We start from the raw sequence: 21614 nt of genomic DNA, 5'->3' as shown, positions 1-21614 counted from the left end.
TCAAGTTCAAAAACATCAATTCTTCGGCTGTCAGCCTTCTTAGTGGTCCAACTCTCACATCCATACATGACTACTAGAAAAACCATAGTTTTGACTATACAGACCTTTGTCAGGAAAGTAATGTCTCTGTTTTTCAGTATGCTGTCTAGTTTGTCATAGCTTTTCTTCAAAAGAAATACATTGGTGGCTGCACCAGGTTTTAGTTGAGGCATGTGGGATCTTTAGTTGCATCATATGCACTCTTAGTTGGGGCATGTGGGACCTAGTTTCCTGACTAGGAATTGAACCTGGGCCCCCTGCATTGGGAACTTGGAGTCTTAGCCACTGGGCCACCAGGGAGGTCCTGAGCTAGATATATATATATATATATATATTTTTTTTTTTTTTTTAATGAGAGAACATCTGCCATTCTCTTTCAATCCCCAACCCTCAATCTTCTCTTTCATTTCGTTTGCTTTCCTCCCCAGCATGGAGGCAGTGAGGTGGAGGCATGGTGGGGGTGAGTGGCATGGAGGCAACGGGGCAGCTGTCCTGCACCCTGGGACACACACACCAAAAGGGAGAGGAAGGCACTGTGCAGAGCCCTTTGGTGTTGTGCCTACTGGTGTCCAAGAGCAAGGTGAGGAGGCAAATAACAGGCTGGGAGGCTGTTTACATCAAGCAAATAAGAAAGCCGATTGAGCAAATAATATATTTGGGATTATGAGAGCCAGATTTCTCACCATTGGAGAAGGAAACATGGAAAGAGGCAAGGTTCAAAAGAACCCTGAGGTGTTGTATTGGTGTTGGAAGTGTTGGTATGAATTCATAGAAACACACCTACTTACATTCATAGACTTTGCAGCTCTGTCCTCTGAAAAAAATCTGGAAGCAGTGATGCCCTAGTAGCAGCAATAAGCACATCTAGTAGCCAGATCTTGCTTTCCAAATACCATCCTTCTCTAACATACCAGGAGTCCTTGAGAAAATGGCTGATTCCAGGGGTGGGGCAGGGAATATACAAGATGGTACTGAATCATGAGAGAATATGAAGTGTTTGTATTTGATATTGCTAGAGTAGAGGTCAATGTGAAATTTGTGCATGTGTTTATGTGTATGAGATAGTCATGAAGCGTAGTTTTAGCTCTTTTATTTAGGCTGTTGATCTATTTTGAATTAATTTTTGAGATATTTTACGAAGTAGGAGTGTGGGTATATCCAGTGGTCCCAGCATTATTTATGAAAGAAATTATTCTTTCCTTGTTGAATCATCTTGGCATCTTGTTGAAAATCTTTTGGCCATAGATGTATGGGTTTATTTCTGGACTCTCAGTTATATTGTTGGTCTATTTATCTATCCTTATGCCAGGACCACACTGTTTTAGGTTAGGTGGCGCTAGTGGTAAAGACCCCACCTGCCAGTGCAGGAGATAGAGATGCAGGTTGGATCCCTAGGTCAGGAAGATCCCCTGGAGAAGGAAATGGCAACCCACTCCAGGATTCTTGCCTGGAGAATCCCATGGACAGAGGAGCCTGGCAGGCTACAGTCCATGGGGTCGCACAGAATCAGATATGATTGAAGTAACTTAGGACATAGCCATATAGTAAGTTTGGAAATTGGGAGTGAGACCTCCAACTTTGTCCTTCTTTCTCAATATTGTTTTGGCTGATCAAGGCTCCTTGCATTTCCCTATGAATTTTAGAAGATTGGCTTTTCCATTTCTTTAAACAATTTCTGTTGTTGGTTTTTTTTTTTTTCTTTTCCTCCCTCATTTTGTTGCACTCTGGATAAAAAATAAGATTGCTGTAGGCTCACCCACCTTCTTTTTTATTTCACTTCTGCTGTTCTTAAAATGTGTAATTAAGTAAGTTTTCAGGTTTAGTTATTAAAAGTTTTTTCATCTATTCCATGTCAAAATGTGTATTTCTTATCATATAAATAATTCCATAAATTTTGCCTCTTCCATGAAGCCTTCCCAAATTGATTATTGGGAGGAAAAAAAAATTCCCTCTCTTTTATTTTTTCCCTCTCTTCTCCTAATACATTTGGACATGAGAATCCTAAGTTGTTCTTCCTTCAGAATTATTCCCACATATGTTCACTCTTGCTTTAATGAAAATGTACTAAAAATCATAGAATTTAGAGTTGGAGGGGACCTTAGGAATATAATGCAGATTCCTAGTTAAATGGAGTTGAATGAACGCTATTCATTTATCTCTGGTGCCTATCTCAAGTCTTCTAAAAGCACAGTAAGTTAAAAACGTATAAACCCACAAGACAAAGAACCTGGGTAAGCAGATGACAGCAACCACATTTTGTGGAAACTGACTTAGCAGAGTAATGATCCCCTAAGCTATTAGTGGAGGAAGCCATAGTAAACCAATTTTCTAATTAATTATTTTCATTATTTAGATTTAAGATGTAAAAGTTTTGGTTGTGCTGGGTCTTCATTCTTGCACTCGGGTTTTCTCTAGGTGTGGAGAGTGGGGGCTACTGTTCATTGCGGATCGCAGGCTCTAGAGCACGGGCTCAGTAGTTGTGGCACATGCTTTGCTGCTCCGCGGCACGTGGAATCTTCCCAGACCAGGGGTTGAACCTGTGTCCTCTCATTGGTAGGTGGACTCTTACAACCAGGGAAGTTTCACAAGCCAATTTTTAGAACCCCTAGGAAAGATTAGGTGGTGGCAGTACCAGATGTCCCTGAAAGAGAGAGTGTGAGTGAAACAAGCAAAAAACATAGCTAGTACAGGAATACTGTACTGAAAATGGGAACTAAGTTAATGTCAGTGTTAGATGGTGATGTCTCAGCCCCCTTCTGCAATGCAACTCTGAGAACGCTGGCAACCAGGCCTGCTCCACACTCTCCTTGACCCACAGGCGACTGGATAATTCCTCAGTGGGAAAACTTTTGAGCCCAAGAGGGGCAAAACCCTGCAATCCTATATGATCAGCCTACACTGAAGAGCCCAGCCTCCTACCCTGCCTTGCCCCGCTCCTGGTCTCCTTGCTCCTCATATACAGCCCAGGCTCACCCTCAGTCAAGGAAAGCCCCAGTGTGAATGACAGACACCAAAAGAAACCCAGAAGGCGTTAAGGCCATGAAGTTCACAGGAAAACTTGTTTTAAAAAATTCTATTATCTGTCCTTGCAGATATCTTGTCCCCTCAAAGAAAAAAGACTTTTAAAAAGAGCTTTCAGAAGAAGAAAGACTCTTATAAATTGAAATTACTGTGGTAGAAGTGAAAAATTCAACAGAAAGGAAGGAAAATAAGATAGAGACCCCTGATAACTGAAACCATCTGTACCCACACAGCTTACTGTTTACAGTAAGTATTTATTTTTGGTTTCATTCTACTCATTACAAGTATAACTTTATAATTACAGGGAACTTTTTCAGGAGGCAATGAAAAATATAAATAATATTGTTTATTCCAGGAGTTTCCTCTCCGCAAACCCATGTAAATGCTGAGCTTACCTATAGATAGCATCAAGCAACAGTTCACTCCTCTAGACTCTTTGAAACCTGCATCTCAAAACCCTTCCTAGCTGGGACGCCCAACCCTAAACTGTTAACCCTTGTCCAATCCTAATCAAGCCCTGGCATCGATGGACCTGCCTTAAACCAGATTGCAAAATCTCAGGAATACCTCAGGGGGCTAAGACTCCATCAAGTTTGTGCTCTCCCTTCCTTCAGTAAGGATAAACTCAGCTTTGTCAAAGGTGGTTTTGGGGGATATTTTGCTAGAGCCAAACACATCACCCCTAAAAAAAGCTAGTACAAAAGAAAAAAGAGAAAAGATGGAAATGGGATGAAAAGGATAAGAAAGTTAAAAGCCAGTTCAAGAGATCCAACATCCAAATTATGAGAAATCTTAAAAGAGAAAATGATGGGGAGAAAAATAGCAAAGAAATAATTCAAGAAAATGCCCTAGAAATGAAGCATGTACATTTCCAGAATAGAAGGTATGATGGATCAAAGGAATTTTATTCCAAAGTTAGAACCATTGTTAAATTTCAGAAAAGAAGGAGACGATCAGAAAATGAAGGTGGGGTAGTTGCTTGCTTGCAGATTAATACTATTGCCACCAGATGGCAGTAGTGTCTCTAAAGGTTTAAGTGTTTTATTTATTTTTTTTCCTTCATAAACTATCATCTCTTTCCACAGCATTAGAAAGAGGTAGGCTTAGTTTGGAGTCTTTCAGAACTGTGATTTCTTCCTAAAAGACTCTGCTATAAGGTTACCATACAATCAGCCTGAAGGAAGAAAAAAATCTCAATTCTCATTGAGGAATGGCTCATGTGGCTCTGAAGGGGAAAAAAGGCCCTTAAGAGAATGGATTCCAAGCCTTACTTGTCTGTGTGGACGGGAGACTTCTGTCTATGCAGGGATTATAAAGCATTCATTTATTCTCAAGTTTTATTGATGCCTACTCTATGCCAGGCACTGAGGTAGGCACCAGGAATACTACAGTTTTTAAAAACAAAACAAAACAGATCGGGTCTTTGTCTTCATAGAGCTTACGTTCTGAGGGGAGAAATACCCAATAAACAATTCAAGTTAAATCATATATGTATCTGAGGGATTTGACAGAGGTCAGGGTATAAGTAAGCACAGCAGCTAGGAAGCTATTGCAGTTGTCTGGGTGGGAGATACCGGTCACTTGGGTTGTGGTGATGGTAGGAGACAGAAAAGTAAATGAGTTTAAGATATATTGGAGGGTAGAGTTGACAGGACTTGGTCATGGTCTGGACTTGGCCACGTGTCAACGTGTGGCTTGGCTGGGTGGATGGGTTGCCATTTTCTCAGGTGGAGAAAGCGTGGAGAGAAAGAGGTTTTGGAGGAGGGGATGGTGGTTAGAATCAAGAATTCATTGAGGAATATTTGTTAAATTAGTCGTTCTCCTCAGGCATTCAGGTTCTGGTGGATGTCCCTGATCTAGGCTAGGATGGGCTTTGCTCTGATTCCTGCCCAATAGAATGGCTTGGTCTGGCATATTTGCTCACAGTTGGCATGCATTAAGTTAAGAATTGCTCTAACTCAGTCCCCCATGGAGCAAGAGCAAAATCAGCTGAAATTTGCAGTGGTTTCCACCCCCCCCCCCTCCATGAGTTAGGCATTTGCGTTAAAAGAGAACAGGCCAGAGCATCTTTTAGATTTTACTTTTTGTACTTTGTTCAGAAATGGTGTGCAATCTCAAAGACAACCAGCATTTAGAAAATGCAAGGCAAGCTGTTTTGCTGGGTCCTTGAGCTAGTACGTACAGGTAAGTTCCCGAGTGTGATTCTGGGATTTTAGAGGTGAAAAATTCTTCCTTTGACTCTGAGGATAGAGACCTTTGTCTTATTTGTCCCCAGCATAGTGCCTGATACATATGTACTCAGTAAATACGTGTTGAATTGAAGCCACTCCATCTGGATTTTTTCCTGAGCCTCTGAACCCTAGTTGAACTCGCCACAGGACTTGAAATAGCTCAGATTATTTGTTTCCCAAAAAGCTATTACATGGGAGGAGGTGCCTCTCCAGACTCATTATGGCTTAGGACCACATCACCAGGTGTTAGGAAAAGACATATCTCCTTCCTTGTTCCTATAACCTCCCTCCATGGGAATATTTTGCCATCATCAATGCAGTGTTAAGACAGAATTTTAAAATCAACTTAGCCCTGACCATCAGTGTTTTCATTTGTAACCTGGAGGTTGAGTAGTTCTGTACTGTGTCCAGAGTCAGAGGTTACCTCAGTTACCTTCTCTGATTCACTCTTTGCACCTTTGTTTTTTGTTTTGTTTTTAGTATTTATTTATGTATTTGTGGCTGCATTAGGTCTTAGTTTTGGCACAAGGGCTCTTCATTGTGGCGTGCGGGCTCAGTAGGTGTGGCTCAAAGGCTTAGTTGCCCTCTTGCACGGGAGATCTTAGTTCCTTGACCAGGGTTCGAATCATGTCCCTTGCGTTGCAAGGTGGATTCTTAACCACTGGGCCACCAGGGAAGTTGCGTGCTTTCATACAGTTTAGAACAGTGCTTTTTAGACTTGTGAACGTGAAGGAACAGCCTAGGACAGCTTTAGCTCCCCTCACCAATTTGCAGAAAACCTACAACCCTCTCCAGAATCATAATTCATATGTAAAAACAAAAAAAGTTTATAAATTATACATAAGGTCATCCTCAGAAAACACATGTTGTTTTTATTGTTATGTAACTTGCATTCACGGAGAAGGCAGTGGCACCCCACTCCAGTACTCTTGCCTGGAAAATCCCATGGACAGAGGAGCCTGGTAGGCTGCAGTCCATGGGGTCGCTAAGAGTCAGACACGACTGAGCGACTTCACTTTCACTTTTCACTTTCATGCATTGGAGAAGGCAATGGCAACCCACTCCAGTGTTCTTGCCTGGAGAATCCCAGGGACGGGGGAGCCTGGTGGGCTGCCGTCTATAGGGTCACACAGAGTCGGACACGACTGAAGCGACTTAGCACAGCAACAGCAGCAGCAACTTGCATTTGAAGTTAAAAACAGTGTGATAACTACCCAGAGGGCTTGGCTTCCCTTAGACAAATTGTTTAGCTTCCCTTCAGGCCAGGTTGCTACCCATAAGTGTCTACCAGCTAAAAAATCTGACACTCCCACTGCCTAAAGATTTGTTCACAACTGTTGTTAAAGAGCAGGAGCCACTGCTGGGAGAGGAGTAGCATTCCCCTGAAAGCTGAGTCTCTTGCTCCTGGTCTTTCGTTCTCTCCCACCCATTAGATTATGTTGTTTCTGTGGTGTGGCCTGTATTCTGGATTTTCAGGAGTCTGTCCTTATTTCTCTTTACTTGTGTGATTCTTGTTTTCCTGATCCAAAGCTTTCTATGTAATAAACTTTTGGGGGAAATGACAGTGACATGTCTAAAGTCCTGTGAAAAAACCCCCTTAAACGTCTGCCTGAGGTGATCAGTAAGGGAAAAGTGATGCTATGTCTAGAAGGCAGACTGTGTTGTAAGTTCTTTTAAAGCAACGCAGATACAGGATATTTAAACAAAGTGAAATTCTGGGATGCTTTTTGTAGAGTAAGTTTTCATTCAAAGCATTTGGGGACGGTAGTCTGGAAATATCAGTAAAGAATCTGTCTGCAGTGTAGGAGACCCAGGTTCGATCCCTGGGTTGGGAAGATCCCCTGGAGAAGGAAATGGCAACCCACTCCAGTATCCTTGCCTGGAAAATCTCATGGGCACAGGAGCCTGGTGGGCTGCAGTCCATGGGGTCCCAAAGAGTTGGGCACGACTGAGCGACTAACAGTCTGGAAATATCATACTTATGCTTACAGCTCAGTCTAAATAATAAAATGTGTAAAGTAGTTTTTCCATGTACTGTTGTTGTTGTTTAGTCACTAAGTCACTTCTAACTCTTTGCAACCCCATGGACTATAGCCTGCCAGGCTTTCTTGGTCATGGAATTCTCCAGACAAGAATACTGGAGTGTGTTGCCATTTCCTACTCCAGGGAATCTTCCCAACCCAGGGATCAAACCTAGGTCTTCTGAGTCGCCTGCATTGGAAGGCAGATTCTTTACCACTGTACCATCTGAGGTCTGTGGAATTTCCAAGAAGTTTCATCCAAGTGCTAAGTTTGGTTATCAAATTTATGGCTTCCTCAAACCAAAATCCATGCTGAGTTTTAACATTTTCCATCACCTCATTAGTGAATGCAATGCTGCAGTCATCCTGCTAACTGCAAAGAAAACATCAAAGATTTGCCCTCTGGAGATTTTCTCCAAAGACTCTTGAAAATGATAGGACTTTTTAAAAAAGGTTAAGATACGACACTTCAAAGGACAACCATGATAATATGAAATGAAAATCTGTTGATATACTGCAAGGACAAATGCTCGGCCAGCTAGACTGTTATTTCATCTCAAATTTGTATCACCATGGATACCATCTAAACATAAAACAAGTGCTTGCAGGAGATCTATTAAAATTTCAAAAGCATCATGCTTATCTGTCCACTGAGAAAATGATAAATTTCCTTCAGGTCATTACCCTTCTCATTATTCTGAGAAGAGACAGAAATTACATTGTCAAATTCTGAAATAGTTATAGTAATTGATGGATAAAAGAACAAACTTCCTCAGTTGTTTTCAGTGCAACAGGTATGCCCATAACAGACACTGATCTTGCCAACCAAGTGCATAAGGCACTTGTTTTGTGCAGATAGCTTAGGGATGGTGGTGGTGGTTTAGTTGCTAAGTCATGTCTGACTCTTGTGACCCCATGGACTGTAGCCTGCCAGGCTCCCCTGTCCACGGGGATTCTCCAGGCAAAAATACTGGAGTGGGTTGCCATTTCCTTCTCCAGGGGATCTTCCCAACCCAGGAATCGAACGCAGGTCTTCTGCATTGCAGGCAGATTCTTTACTGACTAAGCTACAAGGGAAGCTCCAAAATACTTCCCTACAAGTCTTGAGGCAACAGTGTTCATTTTTGAAGAAAATCTACTGGACACAACGTCTGACTGGCCATGACTGTACTCCATATTTAGTCCTACTTCTTAGTTATTCCAGTGTGAAATTATACAGCTGGCATTCCTGTGTCAGTTTCATGAGGAAGGAAGCCTACAGGTTCTTCTCTCCGGTATGAAATTTATCAGCATAGCTCACCAGCATGGTGTTCTTCCCCTGATGTGTTCACACATCGTCATGATTATGAGTCTCTTATTTCCCCAAGGGTTTCTTTTTAGCAGCTGACTCTGCTGTTTCTCCACAGAACATGTTAACTGGTGTCACCTTCTTAGGACCTTCTCACTGCCTTCTCACCAGGATTTGTCTTGCACTTCAGCAATGTTTGAGATTCATCAAAAGCAAAGAGAATTTATAGGAGTTCGTCAGCCTCATGTCCATCTAGAGGTAGGTTTTGTTTTGTATATAAGAATTGAAATTTCAGTGCAAGCTATTATGTTTAAAATAAAGGTATATTGTACAGCATAGGGGAATATAGCCATTATGTTGTAATAAGTTTAAATGGAATCTACCCTATAAAAATATTGAAAATGTTTTACACCTGAAACTAATATTGTAAATCAACAATGGTAATGTGGTGATGTTGCTCAGTTGTGTCTGACTCTGTAGCCCACCAGGCTCCTCTGTCTATTGAAATTCTCTAAGTTACTATTCCCTTCTCCAGGGGATCTTCCTCACCCAGGGTTCAAATCCAGATCTCCTGCATCACAGGTGGATTCTTTACCATCTGAGCTACCAGGGAAGCCCTCAAAATCAACTACATTTCAACTTTAAAAAAAATTTCTTTTAAAGAAATGTCAAAGGTTTTTAAGTGTTTCCATTCTCGTCAACAGTTAAAGATAAAATGTCTTCATCTAGTTCATCTCCTTGCTTTGTGCTGGGTCTGAGCATTGCTGTTTGTGTCCTTATATTTTTGTTCCCGTTCAGAAGTTTTACTGATCTTGGTTTTGGCTTTTTTGTTGTCTATTTTGTTTTGATGTTTCAGAGTCCCGATTTCATCTTCACTCAATTCTTCTGTTTTCTGTTAGGCAGATTGTTCAGATGACTGGTGAGATAAAGATACACTGTAATGACTATTTCTTCAAAGCATAGAGGTCTCCAAGTGTTTGGCACATAACCGATGCTTTTGATGCTTTATCTTCTAAGTTTTATCTTCTTAGGTCTGCTCTCCTACACTTTTTCACCTGCTCTGCATCTGGCCAGGTCCTCCAGGGAATATGAAGAAGACCATTACTGACTTTTCCTCATGCAGCGGGGGCCATTAAAGAGCTCGGTATCCTCACCTTGCATGTCTGGCTTCTCCCTTTCTGTCTCCTCAGGGCAGCCTGAGGAGTAAGTGGGGTGGGGGGAGAGTCAGCCTAACTCGAATTCCATGCCCAAACTATCAATTAAATGTGAGAGTAGAAAAAGACTATTTTTAGGTATGCAAACATTCCTCCTAAAACTTAACCTCTCTTACATCCTGAGGTAGGCATGCTTCTAAACTGCCCCTCAATAATTTTGCCTCTGTGTGTGGGGTGGACCTAATAGTTTGCTTCTGATAAATAGAACATGGCAAAAGTAATGGATGTCACTTCCAAGATTAGCTTACAAAAGACTGACTTGGTTATGTTGGCATTCTCCCTTGTTTGCTGTGATGAAGTCAATTCATTGTAATTTAAATGTGACTACTAGCATAGTTCATACTGCTTAATGTTAGAAAGCTTTTCTAGTATAGACTAGCATCATAAATTTTAAGTATTACTTACAAAGAATCTAGGAAAAAAGTGAAAACAGTGGCAGATTTTATTTTCTTGGGCTCCAGAATCACTGTGGACAGTGATTGCAGCCATGAAATTAAAAAAACGCTTGCTTCTTGGAAGAAAAGCTATGAAAACCTAGACAGCATATTAAAAAACAGACATCACTTTGCCAACAAAGGTCCGTATAGTCAAAGCTATGGTTTTTCCACTAGTTATATACGGATGTGAAAGATGGACCATAAAGAAGGCTGAACATTGAAGAATTGATGCTTTTGAATTGTGGTGTTGGAGAAGACTCTTGAGAGTCCCTTGGACTTCAAGGAGATCTAATCAGTAAGTCCTAAAGGGAATCAATCCTACATATTGATTGGAAGGACTGATGCAGAAGCTTCAATACTTTGGCCACCTGATCAGAAGAGCTGACTCATTGGAAAAGACCCTGATGTTGGGAAAGATTGAAGGCAGAAGGAGAAGGGGACGACAGAGGATGAGATGTTTGGACGGCATCACTGACTCAATGGTGAGTTTGAGCAAAGTCCCGGAGATAGAGAAGGACAGGGAAGCCTGGTGTGCTGCCATCCATGGGGTCACAAAAATTTGGACATGACTGAGCAACTGAACAACAACAAAGTATCTGAAACCACAACAGTGTCAAGCACTGATTCTTAGCCTTCCACGTGGGCTCTTACACTTTATCAGTTAATATCTATCCTCATTATTTATTGGTGCACAACAAACTGCCTTCGAACCCAGTCACATAAAAACAGCAACAGTTTTATTATCCTTACGGAATTCAGATGGTATGGCAGGGATGTTATATCTCTGCTCCACGATGTCCAAAACCTCTGCAGAGAAGACTCAAAGGCTGAGGGGGGATTTGAAAGGCTAGAAACTGGAATCATGTGGAGGCTTCCTCACACTCATACTGGCACCTGGATGACATGAAGCACCTGGGTGGGTCCTCTCTTTCTGATGCGGACTTCTCCCAGGATAGTGGCCAAGTTCCAAGAGGAAGCTGAGTGTTCCAGAAAACACAGGTAGAATCTCTGTGGCCTTTTATGACTTCACCTCAGCAATCAGAGCTTCCCTTGTGGCTCAGTGGTAAAGAATCAGCCTGCAATGCAGGTGACTTGGATTTAATCCCTGGGTCAGGAAGACCCCCTGGAGAAGGGAATGGCAAACTCAAGGTAGCATTCTTGCCTGGAGAATCCCATGGACAGAGGAGCCTGGGGGGCTGTAGTCCATGGGGTTGGAAAAGAGTCGGACATGACTGAGCAGCTAACACTGTCACTTTCAGCAGTCACAGAGCATCACTTCTTCCATACTCTATTGATGGCAGGGATCAGCAAATTATGGCTTGATGCTAAATCCATCCTGCCCTGTCTCTATAAAAAAGGTATCATTGGAACACAGCCATGTCCATTTGTTTACATACCTTCTATGGCTGCTTTCATGCTCTGATGCAGAGTTTAGTAGTTGCAACAGAGACCATATGGTCTGCAAAGCCTAAAATATTTACTATCTGGTCCTTTAAAGAAAAGGTTTGTTGAGTCCTGCTTTATTGGTTAAACCAATCACCAACCTTTCTGTGTCAAGGGGAGGGAATAGACCCTGCTCTTGGAGGGAGGTGTGTCAAAGAAGGTTCAGCCATTTAAAAAATCACCATGGCACCTGCTTACCTCTTGGATTTTTAAAAGATAATTTATTTATTTATTTTTGGCTGAGTCTTTGTTGCTGTGCATGGTTTCTCTTGTTGAAGCAAGTGAGGGCCACTCTTATTTGAGGCATGCAGGCTTCTCATTGCAGTGGTTTCTCGTGTTGCAGAGCATAGGCTCTAGAGCGTGGGCTCAGCAGTTGTGGCACACAGGCTTAGTTGCCCTGTGGGGTCTTCCCGGACCAAGGATTGAACCTGTGTCCCCTGCATTGGTAGGTGGATTCTTAACCACTGGACCACCAGGGAAGCCTAGCCTCTCATATTTTAATCCTTGTTTGGTTTTTAATTTTGTAAGCTACTTAAAATAGCTCTTCTAACTCTTTTTATACTAAAGTTCTGTTAGAGAACGTTGAAAGTGATAGTCAACTATGTTATTTTAAGTTTTATTCTTTTTTCTTTTTAAACTTGTTTGTGTCAGCACCTGTGGGTAAATATTTGGCTGGTAGTTCTTTTTAAAAAAAAAAAAAGGTTAGAAAGGTTAATCTGTGTTCACAGAGTTAATATCAGGGATAAGGAAGACCTTTAGTTCCTAGAAAAAAACAAGTGGAAATGGTAAACAGTTGTCCAAACAGTTAAGCCTCCCTTGGTCAAGAAGGTTCATGTTTTAAAAATTATTAACTACTTACTTATGAAAAATTTTTTACTTAAATATGCTATATTGGTACCATTTTAATTAATCCCCTGATTTCCTCATGTGTGGAATGAAGGGTGTGGGTAGTTGGTGGCTGCCGTTGCAGGCTTCATATTCAGATCATCAGGAGCCCTGGTCCCCATCCTAGGTAATTAAATCAGAACGTCTGAGAATAAATTGGGATTGAGCTCAATAAATACTAGAGGAGAAAGAAATTCATAAAAACTATCTCAGTATATTTTCTGGAAGTATTTCTTACAACACAAAATCCTGTCATATCATTCCTGATGTGGGGATGGTGTGAAACTATTATAGCTCACAGCTACTCCAAGAAAGACCTGCTTTTACTTCAAATAAGCACTGCATATTCTGGACGAAGGGCTTCCCAGCTGGCTCCGTGGTTAAGAGTCCACCTGCCAGTGCAGGGGACACAGGTTTCATCCTTGGGTTGGGAAGATCCTCTGGAGAAGGGAAAAGCTACCCATTCCAGTGTTCTTGCCTAGAGAATTCCATGGACAGAGGAGACTGGCGGGCTATAGTCCATGGGGTTGCAAAATAGTCAAACATGACTTAGTGACCAACCAACAAACATTCTGAGCCAAACTGGAATGCCCTGAAGTTCTTCAATGAGAAAGAAATGCTCAGATGACCAAGAGCAAAGCTTTCACTTTGGAATTCTCCTTAATAGCTAACACAAGACTCCTCCCCAACAAAACCTTCTCCCCAAAAGCTTATCTTGTGGGTCCACCCTGAAGGTGAGAGATCCCTTAGCCACCCTACAGACTGTGGACAAACTAGATATCCCCAGTTTCCTGGCAAAGACATGACTGAATGCAGAATAAGTATGCTGAAGGGATTCCTTATGATAGTGGCTTCTGGAAGACACTATATGAGAAAGGTAGGCTACCTTGAAAATAGTTACTGATATTCAGACAATGTTCCTAAGGATCAAATAGATTGGACCAAAAAGAGCACCACATTTAGGGTACCTGTGTTCTAGGAATTCAGTGGAAATTCCCCTGGGATTCACATTTTGTCTTCCCTAAGGGACTAACTGTGCTTAGTCATTCAGTTGTGTCTGACTCTTTGCCACCCCCATGGACTATAGCCCGCCAGGCTCCTCTGTCCATCTGGATTCTCCAGGCAAGAATGCTGGAGTAGGTTGCCGTGCCCTCCTTCAGGGGATCTCCCCAACCCAGGTATTGAACCCAGATTTCCCACTTTGCAGGCAGATTCTTTACCATCTGAACCACCAGGGAAGCCCAAGGAAACCCTAAAGAACCCAAAGCACTTGTTAAAAGTAAGAAAATGGAAGAGGCAGGTAAATAACCATATTACATGACCAATATGTTATATTAGGGGGCTTCCCTGGTGGTTCAGACAGTAAAGAATCTACCTGCAATGCAGGAGACTCAGGTTCAATCCTTGGGTTGGGAAGATCCCCTGGAGAAGAGAATGGCTACCCACTCCAGTATTCTTGCTTGGAGAATTCCATGGACAGATGAGCCTAGTAGGCTACGTTCTGTGGGGTTGCAAAGAGTTGGACACAACTGAGCAGAATTTTTTTAATTGCTATATTTGGAGTTTACATTCCTCAGTGGATCAGTGTCTGGGCTGCTCTGGCTTTTGTCAGAAGCTTAACAAAAGTCATGTAGACATACATCACACTCCTTGCAGTGGTAGCAAAGTCACCAGTCATCAAGGCACAGATTTCAGAGAGCAACAACCTGAATGCACAGACAAGTTAAAAGTTCCTCTGTATGCCAACAAGAATGATAATCAGGGCTGGATATGGGCAGCCCCAGATTAAAGAACACCAGCTACTCTTCAATATTCAAAAAACTAAGATCATGGCATATGGTCTCAGCACTTCATGGCAAATAGAGAAAAAGTGGAAATGGTGACAGATGTTACTTTCTTGGGCTCCAAAATCACTGCGGATGGTGAGTTCAGGCATGAAATTAAAAGACATTTGCTCCTTGGAAGAAAAGCTATGACAGGCCTAGATAGCATATTAAAAAGGAGAGACATCACTTTGCTGACAAAGGTCTGTATAGTCAAAGCTATGGTTTTTCCAGTAGTTATGTACAGATGTGAGAGTTGGACCATAAAGAAGGCTGAGTGCTGAAGAATTAATGCCTTTGAATTGCGGTGCTGGAGAAGACTCTTGAAAGTCCCTGGGTCAGCAGGGAGATCAAATCAGTGAATCCTAAAGGAAATGAACTCTGAATATTCATTGGAAGGACTGATGCTGAAGCTCCAATACTTTGGCCACTTATGCTAAGAGACAGCTCATTGGAAAAAAAACCCTGATCCTGGGAAAGATTGCAGGCAGGAGGAGAATAGTTGGATGAGATAGTTGGGTGGCATCACTAACTCAATGGACATGAGTTTGAGCAAACTCTGGGAGATAGCAAAGGACAGGGAAGCCTGGCATGCTTCAGTTCATGGAGTCACAAAGAGTCAGACACAATTTAGAGACTGAACAAGCTACTCTGCTCATGGAACAACCCCAGAAGTAGAAAGAGCAGGTTATTTTACTATGAGAACCTGAATTTGGAGAATTAAGTAGTCAACCATCAGGAAAACCTCAGGTTAACTGAACACTGGGGACAAGTTTCTGTCATTGAGGAAAGTCCCTGCAAGAAAGCTATTGAAAAACCTCTGTATCCAGCAGAGCTCTGGGAACTCTGAGATGAGTTGCACTATCTGAGATTACTTAATGAAAAAGGTATATGCTACTTACCATACTCAGAAGAATGTTTCTTACTGAACTCAGAGTTTCTGCAGCTGCTGTGCCCAATGTAACCTACATTAACCTGGCCATCCTCCAGCAAGATGGCAAAATAAACAATAAAAACGTATGTTCCTTTCACTTAATCCCCAGAACTGTGTACTGCTATAATGTGGGTGAGTTTTCTGGCCTGAACACTAGTTTTGTTTTGGCCTCAATCAGTGTCCCTGGAATTTACTTTGTATGGAATATACTTTCCAGGTCCTTCCTAAGGTTCCCCAGTGCAGGGATGGCTATTTCAATCAGCACAGGGAAAACTGCTTTATCGCTGCTGCTGCTACTGCTAAGTCACTTCAGTTGTGTCCAACTCTGTGCGACCCCATATACGGCAGCCCACCAGGCTCCCCCGTCCCTGGGATTCTCCAGGCAAGAACACTGGAGTGGGTTGCCATTTCCTCCTCCAATGCGTGCAAGTGAAAAGTGAAAGTGAAGTCGCTCAGTCGTGTCTGACTCCTAGCGACCCCATGGCCTGCAGCCTACCAGGCTCCTCCGTCCATGGGGTTTTCCAGGCAAGAGTACTGGAGTGAGTTGCCATTGCCTTCTCCGGCTTTATCGCTAGGAACACATAAAGTTGACTCAGTTTTCTATTTGCAGATTACCACGCTGAGGTCATTTATGAACTTAACTATCTCATCATATAGACTTTTGATCCAGCCGCCATAGCTGAATTAGGTTTTTTCCTGAATTAGTATTTTTATTCCTCTATTATATTATTTAAATTTTAAAAAATTTTGTATTGGAGTACAACTGATTAACAATGTTGTGATAGTTTCAAGTGAACAGTGAAGGGACTCAGCCATACATATGTATGTATCCATTCTCTCCCCAATTCCCCTCCAATCCAGGCTGCCATATAACATTGAGGAGGGTTCCCTGTGCTATACAGTAAGACCTTACTGATTATGCATTTTAAATATAGCAATGTGTACATGTTCTTCCCAAACTCCCTATATTCCCTTATTATAATGAAAGCCAAGCCTCTCTGCTCTACAACTGTGATAGGAAATTATCAGTCTACAGCTGGCCTGCTAGAGAGTGAAGGAAAGACAGGGTGATCACTATTTCTCTAAACTGAGTTCCTTGAAAGAATCAGTATTTGAGACATAGTGGTGGGTAGCAGATCATTCTCATCAGCCAAGAATTTCAGGATAAGAAAGCAGCCTCTGTTATACTGATGTTGCACATTGACTCCTCATCTTTTGCTGGCTGCCTCAGTGATGGCTGCACCTGCAGCCTTTGCTGTATTGAAACTGATCTGCCTGACAGTGGAAGAGTCTTAATCCAGGATAAAAAGTGGTAGAGGAAGTGGACGGTGGTAGAGGAAGAATGTAGAGTAGCTTCTACATTCCATTTCACACTGATATCCCATTATAATAAAAATATTCTTTCTTGACATTTTACCATATTCATCTTTGGGTAGAGTATACTCTCTCGTTACTTCTAGAATAATCTTCTTTCTTGTCAGACACCATGGACAGACACTTGGCCCTGAATTCTGTTACTTCCCCCCCCTCCCCCCAAATTTGCCTGTATAGTGTATAGCAGTTTTCTCTAGCTGAGTTGTTCTCAGACCCATAAGTCTTAACAGTTTTCAGAAAATGTGCCATAAAGATAATTTCTAACATTTACAATAGTGGGGCTCAGAACCTCTGGGCAACTGCTGCCAATGGAGCATAATCCTATCCCATAGCAGCTGAAATTCTGGGGATTAAATTTCTCTGAATAAATTTATAACTTATTAGTAGTTGTCCCAGTATAAGAATAAATATCTCTCTGGAAGAGAAGAATGGGCAGGAAATGAGTAACAATACGTTTCTGTACATAGCCAGCTCGCAGAAGCACAAGTCACATCCATGCCAGCTTTATTGTGTTAACAATAAAATGTGGAGGAGAACAATAGAATCCCCTTCAGTGTAGTATGGAAACCAACCCAGAGTTGGTGCCTAGAAATGAAAATGAAGCTATGGAAAACTATCATCTGAATTTTAACTCTTTTCTATATTTCAGCCCCAGGCTGAAGGTGCTAATGAACACTAAAATTTCTGTAACTAGTGGTCAAAGAGAAAGAAAAAAATGGAAGAGCCACAGACTTAATAGCCAGCCCTCTAGGACTGATAATAGATTCCTTTCCTAGTTAATCCACCCTACTCCCAGAGAATCAGCGACATCACTGGTCCCAGCAACATCACAGAATTATTTTCAAGACCATAGTGTAAAGAAGACCTGCCTCCCCAGCCTGTCAATAAATGATAGAATCACTCTTCTTGTCTCCCACCCCTTAATCTGCATTATTCTTAATTTTTTTCCCCATATAATTGAAATGATGGAAAGACCTTTGGCAGGAGGAACAGAACTTCTCACATCTACTTTCTCTTTCTTACGAAAGGGCTGTTCTTTGTTAATTTACCAATCTTGGCCCCAGCTGGGATCATGTGAGAAAACTCGAGTGAGCGCAATAGGAACTCCCCACTTCCTTTTCCTCCTGTTAACCATTTGGAAGATTACAATCTTAGAAATGGGAATATTTCGTTAGGGTCACAGTGAAGGCCCTAATGGAACGTTTGTTGCTATACAATGCAGAACATGAATGCTGAATTTATTTAAATGATCAGGAACCAGGAGAATAGAAATGGTGTCAGTTACCTATGCCCTTGATAAGTAGATGAACAGAGTATCAGTAATGGAAGGCAAAACAAAACTGTGTTTCTTAAGAATAAATAGTTAAGAAACTTTGGAATAGGAAATAAACAAACTTTCCTTTGTTCTTTGTTGAAATTCAAAGAAAAGAAATAAGAGAAGAGTCAAGAGATAGATGTTTAAGAGTATTTTAAAGCACCAGTTTGGACTTTTGCTCTCATGGGATAGGTTTTGGCTTAGATTTGCAAAGCTAGCATTCCAGAAGTTGTTTTATTTCTACCTAGGTATTAATTAAGCTATCACTAGGTGCCATTCCCAAAGATAGTGGTTTTGAGGGTCAAAGATTGACATGCTTTTGATTTTTTTAAGAAGAAATAATATTCTTATAAAGGAGCTAGGCACAAACAATTCCTAGAATTATCCTTAAGTGTAAAGAATTATACACAATTGGAAACATTTTCAAAAAAATGCGTAGGTGTGTAATTAATTTTATCCTATACTTATTTCAGTGTTATCAATCATTGCTTATTCTAGTTTTATCTTTCTTACTTCATTTTATCCAAGCCTTAAGAAGAAAAAAGTTTTCAAATTTACCCCAAACTCTTCTTGAATTTGGTCCTCCAAGGGCCTTCACCACATTTCTGGGACTTTCAGCAGCTCTGTCAGCCACCGAAACTTCTTTCTTCTTCCGTGGAGGCTTTAGCAGCTTTAGACTGGTGTCTGCTGGTCTTGAACAAGCTTAGGTGGCTCTGCCCAGTGTGCCCAGTGCACAATATCCCTGAGTACTCAGAGCTCTTCCCTTCCTCAGCCAAAGAAGAACTAGAGGGAGACCACACCTCCTAGACTACTTTGTGATGGTTAACTGTGTGCCAGCCTGGCCCACTTGTTTGGCCCAACACCAGTCTAGCTGTTGCTGTGAAGTTGTTTTTTTAGATATGATTAACATTTAAATCAGTAGACTTTGAATAAAGCCGTTTACCTTCTATAATCTAAGTAGAGCTCATCTCATCAGTTGAAGGCCTTAAAATCAAATACTGAGGTTTCCCAAAGGAAGAGGAATTCTCCTCAGGATTGCAGCATAGAAACTCTGTGTGCCTGCCCTAAAGACTTTAGACCCTCCACCCTCTAAAATTGCATGTGCCAATTCCTTAAAATAAGTCTCCCCCTCTCTTTCTCCTATTGGTTTTGTTTCTCTGCAGAACCCTGACTAAGTACAACCTTTTTAAAGTTATTTCTAGTGAAATAAGTCAGAGAAAGATGAATAGCAAAGGATATTACATATTTGGAATCTAAAAAAAATGGACTCATAGAAACAGAGAAAATGCTGGTGGTTGGTGGTTGCCAAGAGGAAGCTGATGATGGGGATGGATGAAGGGGTCAAAGGTACAAATTTTCAGTTATAAGAAGTAAGTTCTGGCTTCTTACCTTGGTGGTTCAGTGGCTAAGACTGTGCACTCCCAATGCAGGGGGCCTGGGTTCTATCCCTGGTAGGGGAACTAGATCTCACTAAGAGTTTGCATGCCACAACCAAAGATGCATGCCACAACAAAATTTGAAGGTTCCATGTGCCACAGCTAAGACCTGGCACAGTCAAATAAATAATAAACATTTTAGAAAAAAATAAAGATGTTCTTGGAGAAGGCAATGGCACCCCACTCCAGTGCTCTTGCCTGGAAAATCCCATGGATGGAAGAGCCTGGTGGGCTCCAGTCCATGGGGTTGCTGAGGGTCGGACACGACTGAGCGACTTCCCTTTCACTTTTCACTTTCATGCATTGGAGAAGGAAATGGCAACTCACTCCAGCGTTCTTGCCTGGAGAATCCCAGGGATGGGGGAGCCTGGTGGGCTGCCGTCTATGGGGTCGCACAGAGTCGGACCTGACTGAAGCGACTTAGCAGCAGCAGCAGCAGCATACATCAATTACACCTCAATAACTTGGGAAAAAAGAAAGTTATTCCTCTGTTTTTGCTTTTAGCATTTTTTTCTTTGAAACCAGAGTTAAACTTCTAATCTGCTTCAATTACTTGCGTTTATTTTCAAGCATTTCTTCATGGGTTCATGGGTTTCCTTAGTAATAGCTCTAACAGATTTCTATTGTGCAGCTTCTTTTTTTTTCTTATTTAAAAAAACCTTATTATTCATATATCTTTTCCAGAGAAAAAAATTTCAAAATTACATTTAGTAGAAAGTACAGTTAAAACATAAATACAAAGTGATTTCTTCATACTCCTTTGTCCCAATTTTTTCAGCTGAAGCTCTTAAAAGTATTTCAAGTCTTTGAGGATATCTATTAGATAATGTCCGTCTCTTTTTTTTCCCCTTTACTCCCTGAGATGAGAGTTTCATTTATTTCATATTTTAAGTAAAACATTTCTGGAAAGTTATTAAGTATTTCTGGTGGCGTATTTGGTTTCATGAGTGCTTCGAGTCTGGAGCCCGTTTGGAATTCTGACTTTTCCACTTAGAACAGCAGTGGGACTGGACAAGCTACTTGTTCTCTCCTCAGTGTCCTCATCCATAAAATAAGAATGACGGGAGAACCTGCCTAGTAAAGTCGTTGCGGGTGAAATGCTCTAGGATTGTGACTGGGGCTCATCAAGGCATATGAAAGAGTCTTCTGGGATGTGACATATTTATTAATCTGATCTATTAAGTGGTTTAGCTCTTCTGTGTCATGTTTACCACTCTGAGTTAAGAAGTGTGACTATTTTATTTATTTATTTATTTATTCCTGACTATTTTATTCATTGTTTCTCCTTGGTTTTTGTCAGTTTTCTTGACCTTGTCAAAGTCAACTTTTGGTTTCATTTTCTCTAATTTTTTTTGTTTGTTTTCTACCTCACTTATTTCCAATCTAATCTTTTGTGTCTCTCCTGCTTGCCATGGGTTTTATTTTGCTCTTTTTCTGGTTTCTTAGGTAGAGGATTAGGTTGTTGATTTAAGATTTTTTTTAAATTGGAAGATAGTTGCTTTATAATGTTGTGGTGGTCTCTGCTGTACATCAACACTAATCAGTCATAATTATATATATATCCTCTCCCTCTTGAGCCTCCTTCCCGAGATCTTTCTTTTTTAAGGTAACCATTTACAACTTTCAGTTCACTTCAGTTCAGTTCAGTTGCTCAGTTGTGTCCAACTCTTTGCGACTCCATGAATTGCAGCACGCCAGGCCTCCCTGTCCATCAACATCTCCCGGAGTTCACTCAAACTCAAGTCCATTGAGTCGGTGAGGCCATCTAGCCATCTCATCCTCTGTCGTCCCCTTTTCCTCCTGCCCCCAATCCCTCCCAGCATCAGAGTCTTTTCCAATGAGTCAACTCTTTGCATGAGGTGGCCAAGGTACTGGAGTTTCAGCTTTAGCATCATTCCTTCCAAAGAACACCCAGGGCTGATCTCCTTCAGAATGGACTGGTTGGTTCTCCCTGAAGTCCAAGGGACTCTTAAGAGTCTTCTTCAACACCACAGTTCAAAAGCATCAATTCTTCGGTGCTCAGGCTTCTTCACAGTCCAACTCTCACATCCATACATGACCACAGGAAAAACCATAGCCTTGACTAGACAATCCTTTGTTGGCAAAGTAATGTCTCTGCTTTTGAATATGCTATCTAGGTTGGTCATAACTTT

The 21614-nt window shown here is 41.5% G+C and overlaps 1 long non-coding RNA gene across 1 annotated transcript in view; it reads left to right on the top strand.

Annotated features, from left to right (window-relative positions):
- Positions 1-5113: 5113 nt before the first annotated feature.
- LOC129621524 (uncharacterized) overlaps positions 5114-21614 on the top strand; it is a 38146-nt gene continuing 21645 nt past the window's right edge. Inside the window, exons 1-2 of the long non-coding RNA XR_008699419.1 lie at positions 5114-5244; positions 8719-8858. This is a non-coding gene — a long non-coding RNA (uncharacterized LOC129621524). The remainder of the gene's footprint in view (positions 5245-8718; positions 8859-21614) is intronic.

This window comes from Bubalus kerabau, chromosome 10, assembly GCF_029407905.1.
Source record: "Bubalus kerabau isolate K-KA32 ecotype Philippines breed swamp buffalo chromosome 10, PCC_UOA_SB_1v2, whole genome shotgun sequence".
NCBI classification, from domain to species: Eukaryota; Metazoa; Chordata; class Mammalia; order Artiodactyla; family Bovidae; genus Bubalus; species Bubalus kerabau.
Note: the sequence above shows the minus strand (reverse complement) of the source record. Positions and strands in the feature narration are given on the sequence as shown.